The 13,617-nt window shown below is 39.5% G+C and overlaps 1 protein-coding gene and 1 pseudogene across 1 annotated transcript in view; one reads left to right on the top strand and one right to left on the bottom strand.

Moving 5' to 3' along the window:
* TAFA2 (TAFA chemokine like family member 2) overlaps positions 1-13,617 on the bottom strand; it is a 154,870-nt gene that overhangs the window by 110,855 nt on the left and 30,398 nt on the right. The gene's annotated exons all lie outside the window — the stretch shown is intronic.
* On the top strand, positions 1,081-1,820 carry LOC142450556 (14-3-3 protein zeta pseudogene; annotated as a pseudogene).

Raw genomic sequence — 13,617 nt, 5'->3', positions numbered from 1 at the left:
GTTAAAAGCTAGGCTTGAACCAAAGAGGCATTCCCTGGAGGTACATAGTCTTTGAAAGATTTCATCTTAAGCCATATTTAATCTTAAGCCATGGTCACTTAGCAGGTCAATAAAACACTGCTTTCTCAAAGGAATTTGGATTTGATACTAAAACCTTACCAGTCTGAGACTCGATGGGGAGCTATAACTGATATAGAGAGCTATTGGGTTACATATGCACCAGAAAAGACAGAAGCAACCCAAAGAGAGAAGAAGGAAATATATATGTGGAAGAAAACACAGATGCATCATCATGTGAGACAGGCTAATAGGCATGGTGCCCATGAGCACCAAAGCTTGTGCACTGAGAATTTCAGGAAAATGGAGACAAATTTTCATCGCCAAAACAATTGAGAGAAAAAAGAGGATTATCAATAAAGGTGACTCCAGATACTGCCTTTGTCTAACTAGAGATCTGGGGCCCCTGAATCATGTTTTTAAAAATTATTTTTGTGTGTTTCAGAATTACTTTACAAGACTCTGTTTCTAAAACAAAGTTTCTGTCCTGTTTGGGAAGTAAAGGGACTCTAGATATTGGACTTTTGGGAGAAGATTGCATAGTTTGGGGAACAAACATTTTTGCAGAAAAACAATGGAAAGGCTTCAGAGTATTGTATTACCATTATGCCTTGCTCTTGGTATTCCATACTTGGAGTAATCTGTAACATATGGAGGGAACTCTTCAAATGATCATAAATGGAAAAATGCTTTTTAAGTTTAATTTGAAAGAGAGGAGGATGTTAACTTTGAGTAAAGAGGGCTAAAGGAAAAGAAAGCTGGCACCTGCAAATACTTTAAATCGAAGGAACGGTCTGGTTGGTGATTTGCTACGTCTTTAGAACAGGCTGGTAGAGTGTGTCTTATGTTATTACTCCCAAACCATAAGTATATGCATCCATTAACCCAAATCAAAATCCAAAATCTATTGCTGATTAGTCAAGCAGATTTATACCACCTCAGCCGTGCAGCTACTGCCACCTCGAGACTGCTAAGCACCCCGTCTGTCCACCGCTACCCATTGTGGGCCCAGAACACCCATTCATGGATAAACATGATTTGGTACAAAAGGTCAAACCAGCCAAGCAGACCGAACGATTCAATGACATAGCAACCGGCATGAAGCCTGCAGCTGAGAAAGGAGCTGCTTATCCAATAACGAAAGGAATCTTCTCTTGGTTGCATATAGGCATGTAGGAGCCTGTAAGTCCTCTTAGGGGGTCATCTCATGTATTGAACAAAAGATGGAAAGTGCTGAGGGAAAACAAACAAACAAACAAAAACAGAAAATAGCTCAAGAATACAGAGAGAAAAGTGAGACATGGCTAAGAGATATCTGCAATTATGTCTCCTTTGGAAAAGTTCTTGATGCTCAATGCTTCCAAAACAGCCTTCTACTTGAAAAATGACGGAAGATGCATTCAGTTACTCAGCTGAGGTTGTTGCTGGTGCTGATGAGATCAGGAATGTGAATGCGTTCCAACAAGCATGAAACCGCTGTGCTTTTGAAAGCAGCCAAAAGGAAATGCAACCAACACTGCCTGTCATATTGGGGCTGGACCTTAACTTCTTGCTCTGCCGTGAGATTAGGAACTCCCCAGAGAAAGGCTTCTCTCCTGCAGAAACAGAGCTAGATGGAGTCATTGCTGAACCTAACGTATGAAATAAGGAGTTGCACAAAGGTAGCACACTAATAATGCAGGTCACTGAGAGACAACTTGACATTGTGGACATTGGATATGCAAGGAGATTAAGCTGAAGTGGGAAATGGAAGAAAAAAATAACTGACCTTCCAACTATTGGCTGCCTCTGCTAAAATTTACATAGTACAGCATTTGCCATCCATGCTGTCCCACAAATAGTTGTTTTGTTTACAATTCATGATATGTTCATGTTACTTCTATGTGAATTTCTATATTTCCCATATGTATTTTTATTTTTAATATTAGGTGAGCAGAGCCATTTGATTTTTAGATAGTTATCTGTTTTCATCTTGATATGGCAAATATGAGAAAGTGGAATTTTTTTAATAAAAGTTATGTGTTTGGCAGAGTTCTTTCGATATATTGCAGCTTCACAAAGGCCAGTGTTGAAACTGCTTCCATGTTTGACCAGAGAAAACTGTCTACATACTGTTTTACCCTGGTGGGAGACAAAAAGAATAATTGATTCCGGTCACAGATGTAGTTATTGTGAGTGTAATGTTTGGGGCACTTGACAGATGGTCCATAGAGAGCCCGTGTTGAACCATGTATATCTACGGAATACACACTCTCACTGATGAAATCAAAGAGCTTACCAGATTTCCAAAGGTGGCTCGAGAAAGCAAAGTACTTGTGAAAATGAAAAGTGCAAAGACCTGAAGTGCAAAACCAAGAGGACACAGCACACCAAGGATTTCCCAAGTTGAAACTAAACTGAAGATAAAATTCAAGCCTCGAGTTACAATGTTAAAGAATTCTACTGAAAAGTATTAGAAAGCACAGGCATCATCAAGGGAGGATGAACGGAATATGGAGCACGAAGCTACCAGAAATGGATGGTTGACCTTGAACCATTTCAGAAGGGTGTTGAAGTCCAAGCTACACCAAGGTGTTGTCCAAAAGCCAGCCTGCTAGAATTAATGGACTAGGAATTTAGATATTTCAACAAATGAAAACTAGATAAGCGCACTCAACTATACCTAGAAATTTGGAAAACAACTACCTGGCCAAAGGACAGGAGAAAATCCATATTTTTTCACATTGTAAATAAAGGTCACTTAAGAGAAGATGGAAATTATTGAACAGTGTCATTAAATACCACATGAAAGCCAAATTTTGCTACAGATCATTCAAAACTAATTGCAGCAATAGATCAACTGGAAACTGTTAGAAACTCTGGCCAGAGAAGGGAGAATATCAAATGGATCTTGGCAGAAGGCAGAGAATATATTTACCTGTATTTGACTGTGTAAAGGAATTCAGCTGCATGGGCCTTCACAAATTATGGAACGCATTTCAAATAATGGAAATTCCAGAACACTTCATTGTGCCCTTGGAGAAGCAGTGCACAGACCAAGAAACGGTTGTATGAACATAACTAGGAGATAGGGGCTAACTTAAAATCAGAAGAGGTGTATGTCAAGGTTATAGCTCTATCATACTTACTCAATATGTTTGAAGATGAGTGTGACATTAGGATTGAAGGCGGACTCAACCTGCCATATGCAGACGAAACAGTCTGTTTGGTTAAAGCAAGAAGCCTTAAAACACTAACTGCTCAAAATCAAAGACTACAGCTTTTATTATGGATTACACATCAACATGATGATAAGGAAAAATCTGCACAACTAGACCAATATGAAGCATCATGATAAACAAAGAAAAGGCTGAAGTTTTCAAGGATTTAAATTGACTGGGATCCATAAGTAATGTTCATGGAAGCAGTTGTCGATAAATAAAATGATATATTGCTTTGGGGAAATCTGATGCAAAAGATGTCTTTCATGTGTTAAAAACTAAAGGTATCCCCATGAAGACTAAGGTGTGCCTGAGCCAGTCCATAGTAATTTGAGTTGGCTCGTATTCATGTGAAAGCTAGACAATGAATATGGAAGACGGAGAATAAATGATGCCTTTGATTTATGGTGTTGATGAAATATATATACTGCACTGTTGCTAGGTGCCATCGAGCTAGCCCTGCCTCATAGCAACTCTGCACACAACAGGATGAAACATCACCTGGTACTGTACCGTCCTCGCGCTGGGTCTTATGTATAAGTCCATTGTAGCAGTTGCTGTGTCAGTCTGTCTTGCTGAGGGCATTCCTCTCTTTCGACATCCTTCCATTTTACCATGCATGATGTCCTTCTCCAGGGCTGGCCTCTCTTGATAATAAGTCCAGAGTATACAAAATGAAGTCTTGCCATCCTTGCGTCTAAAGAGCATTCTGACTGTTCTTCCAAGACGGATGGGTATTCTTCCGACAGTTCATGGTACTTTCAATATCCTTCACCAGCACCATAGTTCAGGTGAAGCAATTCTTCTTTCGGCTTCCTTATTCGATGTCCAACTTTCATATGCAAATGGGACTATTGAAAATACCATGGTGGGGTCAAGCAAACTTTAGTTATCAAAGGGACATCCTTGCTTTTCAACACTTTAAAGACATCTTGCACAGCAGATTTTCCCACTGTGATGGGTAGTTGGATCTCTTGATTGCTGCTTCCATTGCATTGATTGTGGATCCAAGCAAGATTAAATCCTGGAAAGCTTCAATCTCTTCTCTGTTTATCATGATATTACATGTTGGTCCATTTATAAAGATTTTGGTCTTCTTTAAATTCAGTTATAATCCATTCTGAAGCCTTCAATCCTTGATCTTCATTAGAAAATATTTCAACACATTACCGGTGTGATCATGAGGAGTCATAGGGACCGGGTAATAGGTATCAGCAGACACATAACAAACAAAAACATATTGTTGAGAATGAGCGGGGCTGGAGTGGAGATCCAAAGCCCATCTGTAGATAGTGGAACAATATCCCCGCAGAGGGCCCACAGGGAGGGGATGAGTCACGCGGGTGCAGTACCGGAACATGTACACAGGTACAGAAAGGGATGGGAAGTCACAGGGAGGGGATGAGTCACGCGGGTGCAGTACCGGAACATGTCCACAGGTACAGAAAGGGAGGGGAAGTCACAGCACACATAGCCCAGGAGTGGAAGGGATGATGCCGGAAGGGTAGGGGGATGAAGGGAAGAGGAGGGGAGAAAGGGGACCCGATCATGATCACAATGATCCACACATAACCATACACCCCTCTACAGGGGGAAGAACAACAGAAAACACAGGGGAAGGGAGACAGCGGTCGGTGTGAGAGATGAACAATGTAAAATATATCGGGGGTTATGAGGGCGTGGGGAAGGGAAGAGGGGAAAAAAGCCAGTACCAAGGCCTCAATAGAAAGCAAATGTCTAGAAGAGAATGAGGGCAACATATGTACAAACATGCCTGATTCAATTGATGTATGAATTGTGGTAAGAATTATATGAGCCCCCAATAAAGTATTAAAAAAAGAAAGAAAATGCTTCAAGTCCCCCTTGCTTTCAGCAAGCAAGGCTGTGTCATCTGAATATCCCAAGTTGTTAATAAACCTTCCTCAAATGCTGAATTTGTCTTCATATAGCCCAGTGCCCTGCTGATTTGCTCAGCATACACTGAACAATTATGGCAACAGGACGCAACCCCGATGCACGCCTTTCCTGATTCGGAAACCTGCAGCATGCCCTTGTTCTTGTTCCCTCTGAACCACTGCCTCTCGACCCACGAAAGGGTTCCTCACAAACTTCCAGAAATACAAACACATCTGTTTTGGAAAAAATGCAGGCCGATGCCTTTTAGAATTGAGTATGGCAAAAGTTCATCTTAAGTACTTTGGACATGTTACTAGGAGGGATTTCTGTTTTGACAAAGTAGAGAATCAACCCAAAAGATGAAGACATTCCAAGAAACGGACTGTGACAGTGGCTACAACTATGGACTCACACGAAACAATGATTGTGAGGATGGTGCTGAGCTGAGCAGTTTCACTGGTTCATCATTGCGTTGTATGTGTTGGAATCCGTTCAATGGTCTCTCACAGCCATAGGAGTGCAGCGGAGCAGGTGCTGCTTCAAACTTCAAGGTTAAAAGGATACGACACGTGAATGACCTCTCACTGTCTCATTCGGCTTTTAACAATGTCTGCTTTGCTGCAGCCAAAGGAAACACGATAACTCCACTTTCAACTATTCGTACATTTTAGCGGGGAAAAGTACTTCCGCCTTGAACTTAAAGGTAACGAGAGGCAAGTATCTGCAGTTTGGAAAATATTCTCATCGATTTTATTTGTTTTCTGTAAAATATTACAAGGCATTTCAGAAAGGCTGATGTGAGGTCAAGTCGTTTCAATGATTTAGAATGTAGAACTGAATAATATAGGTGGTGTCATGTGGTTGTCGAGATGGAAGGAAAGTTTGTTGGATTATTGTTTGCATAGTGTACCTGAAAGCAACCTTTTCTACCTATTTTTGAATTGTTATGATTTACTGGCAGTACATAGATGCATATTGCCAAGGAAATTCTTCATTATTTAGGTTAAAATGGATCCTTTTATAGTAATTGATTTTAAAGCTCATTACACCCGAAGATTTCCGTTTTGATTTAATTTGAAATGAAAGTAAACAGAAATAATGATTTTGTTCTACTAAAATAGGAAACCACTGTGCTTCAATAAAAGACCACAGCGCCGCTACAGAAGTGGGCAACACGTTGACTGTCCAGAAGCACAACTCATGAACAGTTGTCAGTCATGTGGGAATGCATCATTCGTTCACAGAAAATCTTTGTCTATGAGGGACTCACTAGTTGTTTCTCATTCTTAGATTGTTGCTGGTCTTGAAGCACTCCACAAAACAGTCATGTTTGGCTTTATCACCAAACTTATGTGTAGTTATATATTAATTAAAATGCAAAGAAAGTTACCATTATGTGGAATTCTGGACCAACAACAAAAACAGTGAGCTAACCATGTTAATTAAGAATGTAAATATGATGAAACAGCATGCTTGCATGAGAGCCGACTGGGTCTCCGGGAACCAGGTAGAAGAAGATGAGCAAATGAATTACATAAAAAGAAGACAGGCAAATGAGAAGCTCAGGGAGGTTTCCAGGCAGCCAGTTGCGATGGCATCATCAATCTCTGCCTCAGAGGCAGCCGGCATAATTATGTCCATTATGACAAAGATACAGACTTTTCTTCATTGTAACACAAGCCCTCTGGTGACATTACTGAAATTTAAAATATTCCCAATTTTGGTTCTATAATCCCTTACTCTTAGTTTTATCAGACATTGAAATGCTAGGAAAGAATATCAAATGGAGGCTTCATATGTACCCAAGGACTTGGCCACTCTAGCTTGTGCCTCCCATTACCCCAAGTTCAAAGTTTCTAAATGCCTTGAAAGGTCCGGACAAATGATACAGGGGTCTTCAAATACTTCATTATTGATCATTATAGCTCCATGATGACATTTGATTTACTAAAAAGAACAGGAACTTTAGCACAGGAGTTTTTCCTATGAGCAATTAGTAGTATGGCTTTGAGAAATGTCAGATTGATAAATAAGATAGTCTAATAGGTTCATATCACCTGGGAAGACGAACTATGACTAAAGAGAATATATCTGCATTTCGATTTGCGACCACACTTTCTTTAAGTTCCCAGTCTGAACATAGGCGCAAGCATCATTTTATAACCGATGGTATTAAAGGAATAAGACCAAACTGCACCGAAAGCATGGGTGAATGTAGGGCTCCAGGAATTGACTGAATATCCACTGAGATGTTTCAGCAAATATTGCGATGACAAGAAATAGGAAGACAGCCTACCTGACCTAGCAACAGGGAGAGGCGCATATGTTCACCTAGTTTTGAGAGAGGTGACACGACAGCATGTAGAAATTAGCATGTAGAAATGATCAAACAATACCATTAATATCATCTAAAACTAACATTTTGGTAAAGATCATTCAAAATTAGTTGTAACAGTTGTAGATAGGAAGCTGCCAGAAATGCAAGGCAAAGTCACCCGAGGATGTGGAAAGAGGTATAGCACTGCTGATGTTGGATGGAATTTGATGATAGCATAGAATTGTGGAAACATGTTTATTTATAGTTTATTGACAATGCAAGGCATTTGACTGTGCTTAAAACAAAATCCGTATAACATTAGGAATAACAAACTATCCAGACTACTTCATTTGCTCCTGTGGGAGCTGTACATAGGCCAAGAAGTAGTTGTTTAAACTGAACAAGGAGATGCTACAAGGGTTAACATTTAGAGAAGTGCATGTCAAGGTCATATACTTTCATTGTGCTGTCTAATCTGCATATTGAGCAAATTATCATGGAAGCTGAACTATATGAAGATAAACGTGGTATTGGGGCTGTAGGAAGACTCATTAACAAATTGCAAAATGCAAATGATACCACCTTACTTGCTAAAAGCAAAGAAGGCTTGAAGTACTTACCACGGAAGATCAAAGAATACAGCCTTCACTATGGATCACATCTCAACATTAAGAAATCAAAATCCTCACAACTGGACAAAAAAGTAACTTCATGATGAATAGAGAAATATAGAAGTTGTCCAGGAGTTTACTTTATGTAGACATAGTCAACACACCAGAAAGCAACAGTCAAGAAACACAACAATATATCACACTGTATAAATCTGATGCAAAGGCCCTCAATATGTGTACAAAGGTTTGCGAATGAAGGTGCATCTGTGCCAAGCCATGGTATTTTCAGTTGCTCATTAAAGATGGACAGTGAAAAACGCTGAAGAAGACTTGATGCATTCAAACATTGGTGTTGGAAAATATTATTGGATATACCATGATCAATCAGAAGAACACACGTACCGGTCTTGGAAAAAGTACACCCAAATGCGTCTTAAAATGGAGAATGGTGGGATTCCATCTCACATAATTTGGACATGTAATCAGAAGGAAGCAGACATTGAAGAATATCATGATTGATAAAATTAGAGGGTCCACAAAAAAAGACTATCAACAAGATGGATTGACCCAGTGGCTGCTACAAGCTCAAATACACCAACAATTGTAAGGATGACAGAGAACTGAGCAGTGGTGTTCTCTGTTGCGCACGCAGTTGCGATGAGTCAGAATCAGCACGGTGGCTCCAGCAACAAGAAATTCTATAGCATTCCCATAAACAATCCGCAATAAAGTTCTACAAGAACACAAACTAAGGACATAGGAAGAATCTACAGGGTTGTAACTGATAGAATAAATAAGTGCTTTTTGATCCCATTTTTTATGATAAATTCTTCACTGGCACTACAACAAAATGGATGTTTCACTAGAGAATTAATTACATAAAGAAACATTTGTTCCATTTTAAATCCCGGGACTTATAGTGCTATTAGCCTAAATTTTGAAATATAATTCTTATTTTCAGAGCCAAGGTCAGGAGCACAGCCCCTTTATGATTAGGAATCTAGTTAAAGAGGGTGTCTTCCAAGGAGCCGTCATGCCTGCCAGAGAGCCCTTTACTGTACGCTACTGGGCTACAGGTATGCATAGTGGGCCTGAGATACCCAGATTCCTTCACGTAGTTTCTTTACATCATTAAAATGCTGGTTTCTGTTTTCCTTTTGCCCAAACAAGCATACATTCCATATTCTAAATTGGTGTTTTCCAAAGTGGGTAATACCACTTCTTGGGGGGTGCTGGAGCAATTCAGCAGAGTGATAGCTGTCTTTTATCCTGGATGATCATGGGTTATAATACTAAAGTTTTTAATGGGCATGGGGGTCACTGAGTTGTTTTTTTTCTCTTTTACTACAAAGGTTAACAGTAGTCCAAGTGTGGGAGCCAATGTTCTAAATAATAGGATTCAAGTTCAAAAATGCCTGTAAACCAGGAGCAGCATTCATTCTAGCACCTCTCCTTAGATGTTATGGCATTTCTAGTAATTAGACATGTTCTTAAAAATTTTATGTGCTTTTTTGGAACTCTGTACACTAATAAAAGAAGATCACAACCCCCAAACTATTTCAAGCAAACCTGCCTCAAAGACTCGCTATTTTTAAGTGTTTCCATACTAGCAGGGTGTACTTGATCCTCAGCTATTGCTTTTCTACTATAACTCAAATATTTCAATTAAAATAAACACTCAATTCGTGATAAAATGGGATCTTCAGGCCAGAGGAGGCTTTGAGAATGACAGTCACCTTTTGGCAGAGGTAGTTTATTTTCTTCGTAAAAATACAAAGCGATTTCAACAGCTGTTATGATGGAGTGGGGAAAGGTCTGCAGTGGGAGAATCCAAAGCTGTTACTCCACAGCAGGGACGGCTCTGCGCCTCTCCCAGGGTATTCCGTCCATAAGTCATCTGTGCCCAGAGCTTGCAGCCATCCTTTCCTCCTCACTTCCCACCCAGGGTTCTCCTTCTTCTCTTACTTCCCGACCCACCACGACCCTTCCCCTCCCACACACAGTTGACTGATCCAATACACTCATTCAAGCTGACCCAGATTTACCTAGTCCCTAGTCATCTTACTTTCTCAGCACTGATGGGTTGACATCGGTAACGTCGTCATTAAGATGTCATTGTATTTAGGCTCTGTGAACAAAATCATAAAGTATAGATTTTCTTTTCGTTAATGAGTTCCTTGAGAGCACAATGACCTGGTTCGGTGGTTGGTCTCATTGTGGCCTAAGCAGGGCCTGCCACATGAGAGATGCTCAGCCCACATTTGGGGTGTGAATCGCCAGGGACATAAATTACTGGGGAACACACTCATTTTGGGGGAAAAGCAAATCAAAGAGAACTTGACCTTACTTCTAGGAGGTAAGTGTCTTTAATATTTGATACATAAGCATTTGAGAAAACCTCATATGTAAAATGTGCAGGAGAATTATGTTAGGATTTCATTACTCACGTATCAATACCTTGACCTCATAAAAGTGGATTTTCTGTGTTTTTAATAGGAATTCATTTTCAAAAGTTCACTGACTATGATTTTTAGGAACACAAATTTCATGGCGGAAAAAAACTTCACCTATCTTTGGTCCACAACGATCTGCTGGAAATTAACGTTCAAGGAGGGTGTTTACCACAATCTTTCATGCAGTGTGGGAGGAACTACTGTGGTCAGAGAGATGAGTGTGATTTTCCTTACGCAGCTTATCCTGTTTTGAAACCAGATACTTGCTGCATAAGCAAATGACCAGAAACTATAGCAATACTAATAACTTCCTAAAAGCATACTGCACACACATACGCTTGCTCGATGCGCTGTTTACAACAAGAGTTGTGCAGTAGATGAAGAGATGAGCACCATACACATAGACCTGGGATGCTACTCAGTGGTCAAGAAAATGAGTGCCTAGAACCTCCTGGGATGCAGACGAATCTGAAGGACACTATATTGAGCGAAACAAATCCCTGACAAAAAGACAGCACTGCTCATTCTTAATTTTATGAACAAGTAAATATACAGAAACTAAAAAGAGAAAGTCATACCAGTCTGTTTTCTCCATCAATCCTCCATGAGTGGGAGTGTCGCTTCTATCTGGAGATTTTTCATTTCCTTTTGTAACTCAGAGGCAATTTATTTCAAATCATGAGAAGTTGGTTAAATTGATTTATTTTCTCACTATTAACCTTCCATTTGGTCTATTTTTAGCTTGAAAATACATGATAAAACAACTCAATATAAAAAAATCTCTATGTATTTTACTACCAGGTAAATCACTTTCTTCAAAATGCCCCACAGATATATATTTGCAAAGCATGAGAATTTCATGCACAGGCAAAGACTTAAGTAACTGAGTAGTATCAGTATTTTATCATGTTTCATAAAAGAGAGATAATGTTTTCAGTATGACTTACACTTCGTTTTCCAAGACATCCCCTTCAAAACTGTTAATATTTATAAAATTATCATCAGCAAAATATTTTATTTTGTAGAAACAATAACAACATATTTCATAGCACCCAGGAATTTTCAGATAAATTATCATTTTTTTTGTTTTCAACACCAAACACAGAAAAATGAGCACCTATTATTCCTATTTTAAAAATAAAAAACTAACATGCCCAGAGGTTATATGTTCCACCCAAAATCAATCTACACTAAATCCTCCTGATTCCAGTTTTATATTACTTTCATCATTTTGGCAAAATAAATATCTTAAACACTATTTCAAATTAGTCTTTCTATCTGCTTATTTGGCAAATGGTGTTTTAACCCAAAAGCCATACTCACTGCCACCAAGCCAACTCTGACTTATTGCAACCCTGCAGGATGGAGAAGAATTGCCCCTGTGAGCTTCTAAGACTGTAATTCTGGTTCTGATACTGTAACTGCTCTTGCGGTTGGCAACCCAATGCTAAGCACTCCTCCACCAGGGTTGACTCTATGAATGACATATTTGGAGAAGACATGTTCATCATGAGGTATCAATTAAGTGGTTATTTTATTTGGTAGTTTGATATACAGCCTTATATCCTACTTGGTTTTAATAACATTCACATTGAGTAGATTTAAATCATTTAATAGGCAACTTCAATTGATGCAGACATGTAACATGTTAGTGCTCCAGAAAAAAATTCAAAAAATGAAAAAATAAAACTATAGAGGCTATCAAAAATATTTTCAGTGGTGGCAAACGTGCCCCCTTCACAGGCCCTTTCCTCATAGGAGACGTCTTCCTTGCCCCCCTTGGCTCAGGATCTGCCAAGGCCACGATTCCACGCTCCCAAACAGCGAGTTCCTGATCAAGCCCAACATGACACCGCGGGTGGTCTGGAAGCACAGGCAACACCACCACCAGAGCGGGAAGCGGCTCATACAACTCTTATCACAATCCATACATACATCAATTGTGTAAAGCACATCTGTACATTCTTTGCCCTCGTCATTTTCAGGGCATTTGCTCTCCACTTAAGCCCTTGGCATCAGGTCCTCTTTTTTCCCCTCCCTCCCCGTAACTCCCTCCCTCATGAGCCCTTGATAATTTATAAATTATTATTTTGTCACATCCTGCCCTGTCCGACGTCTCCCTTCACTCCTTTTCTGTTGTCCATCCCCCAGGGAGGAGGTCAAATGCAGATCCCTGTAATCGGTTCCCTCTTTCCAAGTCACTCTCCCATTACCCTCCCAATATCGCCATTCGCATCTCTGGTCCTGAAGGTATCATCTGCCCTGGATTCCCTGTGCCTCCAGCTTTCATCTGCACCAGTGTACATCCTCTGGTCTAGCCAGACTTGCAAGGTAGAATTCAGATCATGATAGTGGGTGGGGGGTGCAGTTTATTCTTTCTTGTACTCATTATTAGCTTTCCATTTTCTCCCAACCTCCCCTGCCATAAAATCAAGAAATAATTATTCCAATTACTGTCTCTATAGACTTATAGAGACAGTATAATATATTATTTATAGATATATTATAAATATATATAAATATATGCATCATATATTACTGTTTCTATAGATTCTAGATTTCATAAAAGGAAAAACATACAGGAGGGAGGTGAAAAAATGAGGAGCTGATGCCAGGGGTTAAGGTGGAGAGCAAATGCTTTGAGCATGATGAGGGCAATGAATGTACAGATTTGCTTTACACAATTGATGTATGTACAGATTGTGATAAGAGTTGTATGAGTCCCAATAAAACTATTTAAAAAAATATTTTCAGTGGCCTAAGGACCTTTGCATATGTGTTATATACAATGTTGAATGTAGCACGATGATTGTGGACCAGAACAATGTGATGTCTTCATAAGTAAGATGTGCCCAGGACCAAGGCTACAAGCCTGGTGTAAACAAAAGAGAAAAATTTGGGAGTAATCTTTTTATAGACACTTAAGAAAGAAATTATAAAGTTGATACAATAACTCTTTCCCTCAAATGTTTTACCATCCTGAGTTCCTTTAAAAGGGTATTGATCTAGTAGGTTATATTATCTCTTCCAAGTCCTCAAGGTCAGCTTTATCAATATATTACTAAGAAGTTTTACAAACTAGA

This window comes from Tenrec ecaudatus, chromosome 6 (genome assembly GCF_050624435.1).
Source record: "Tenrec ecaudatus isolate mTenEca1 chromosome 6, mTenEca1.hap1, whole genome shotgun sequence".
NCBI lineage: Eukaryota > Metazoa > Chordata > Mammalia > Afrosoricida > Tenrecidae > Tenrec > Tenrec ecaudatus.
This window is presented reverse-complemented; position numbering and strand designations above follow the sequence as displayed.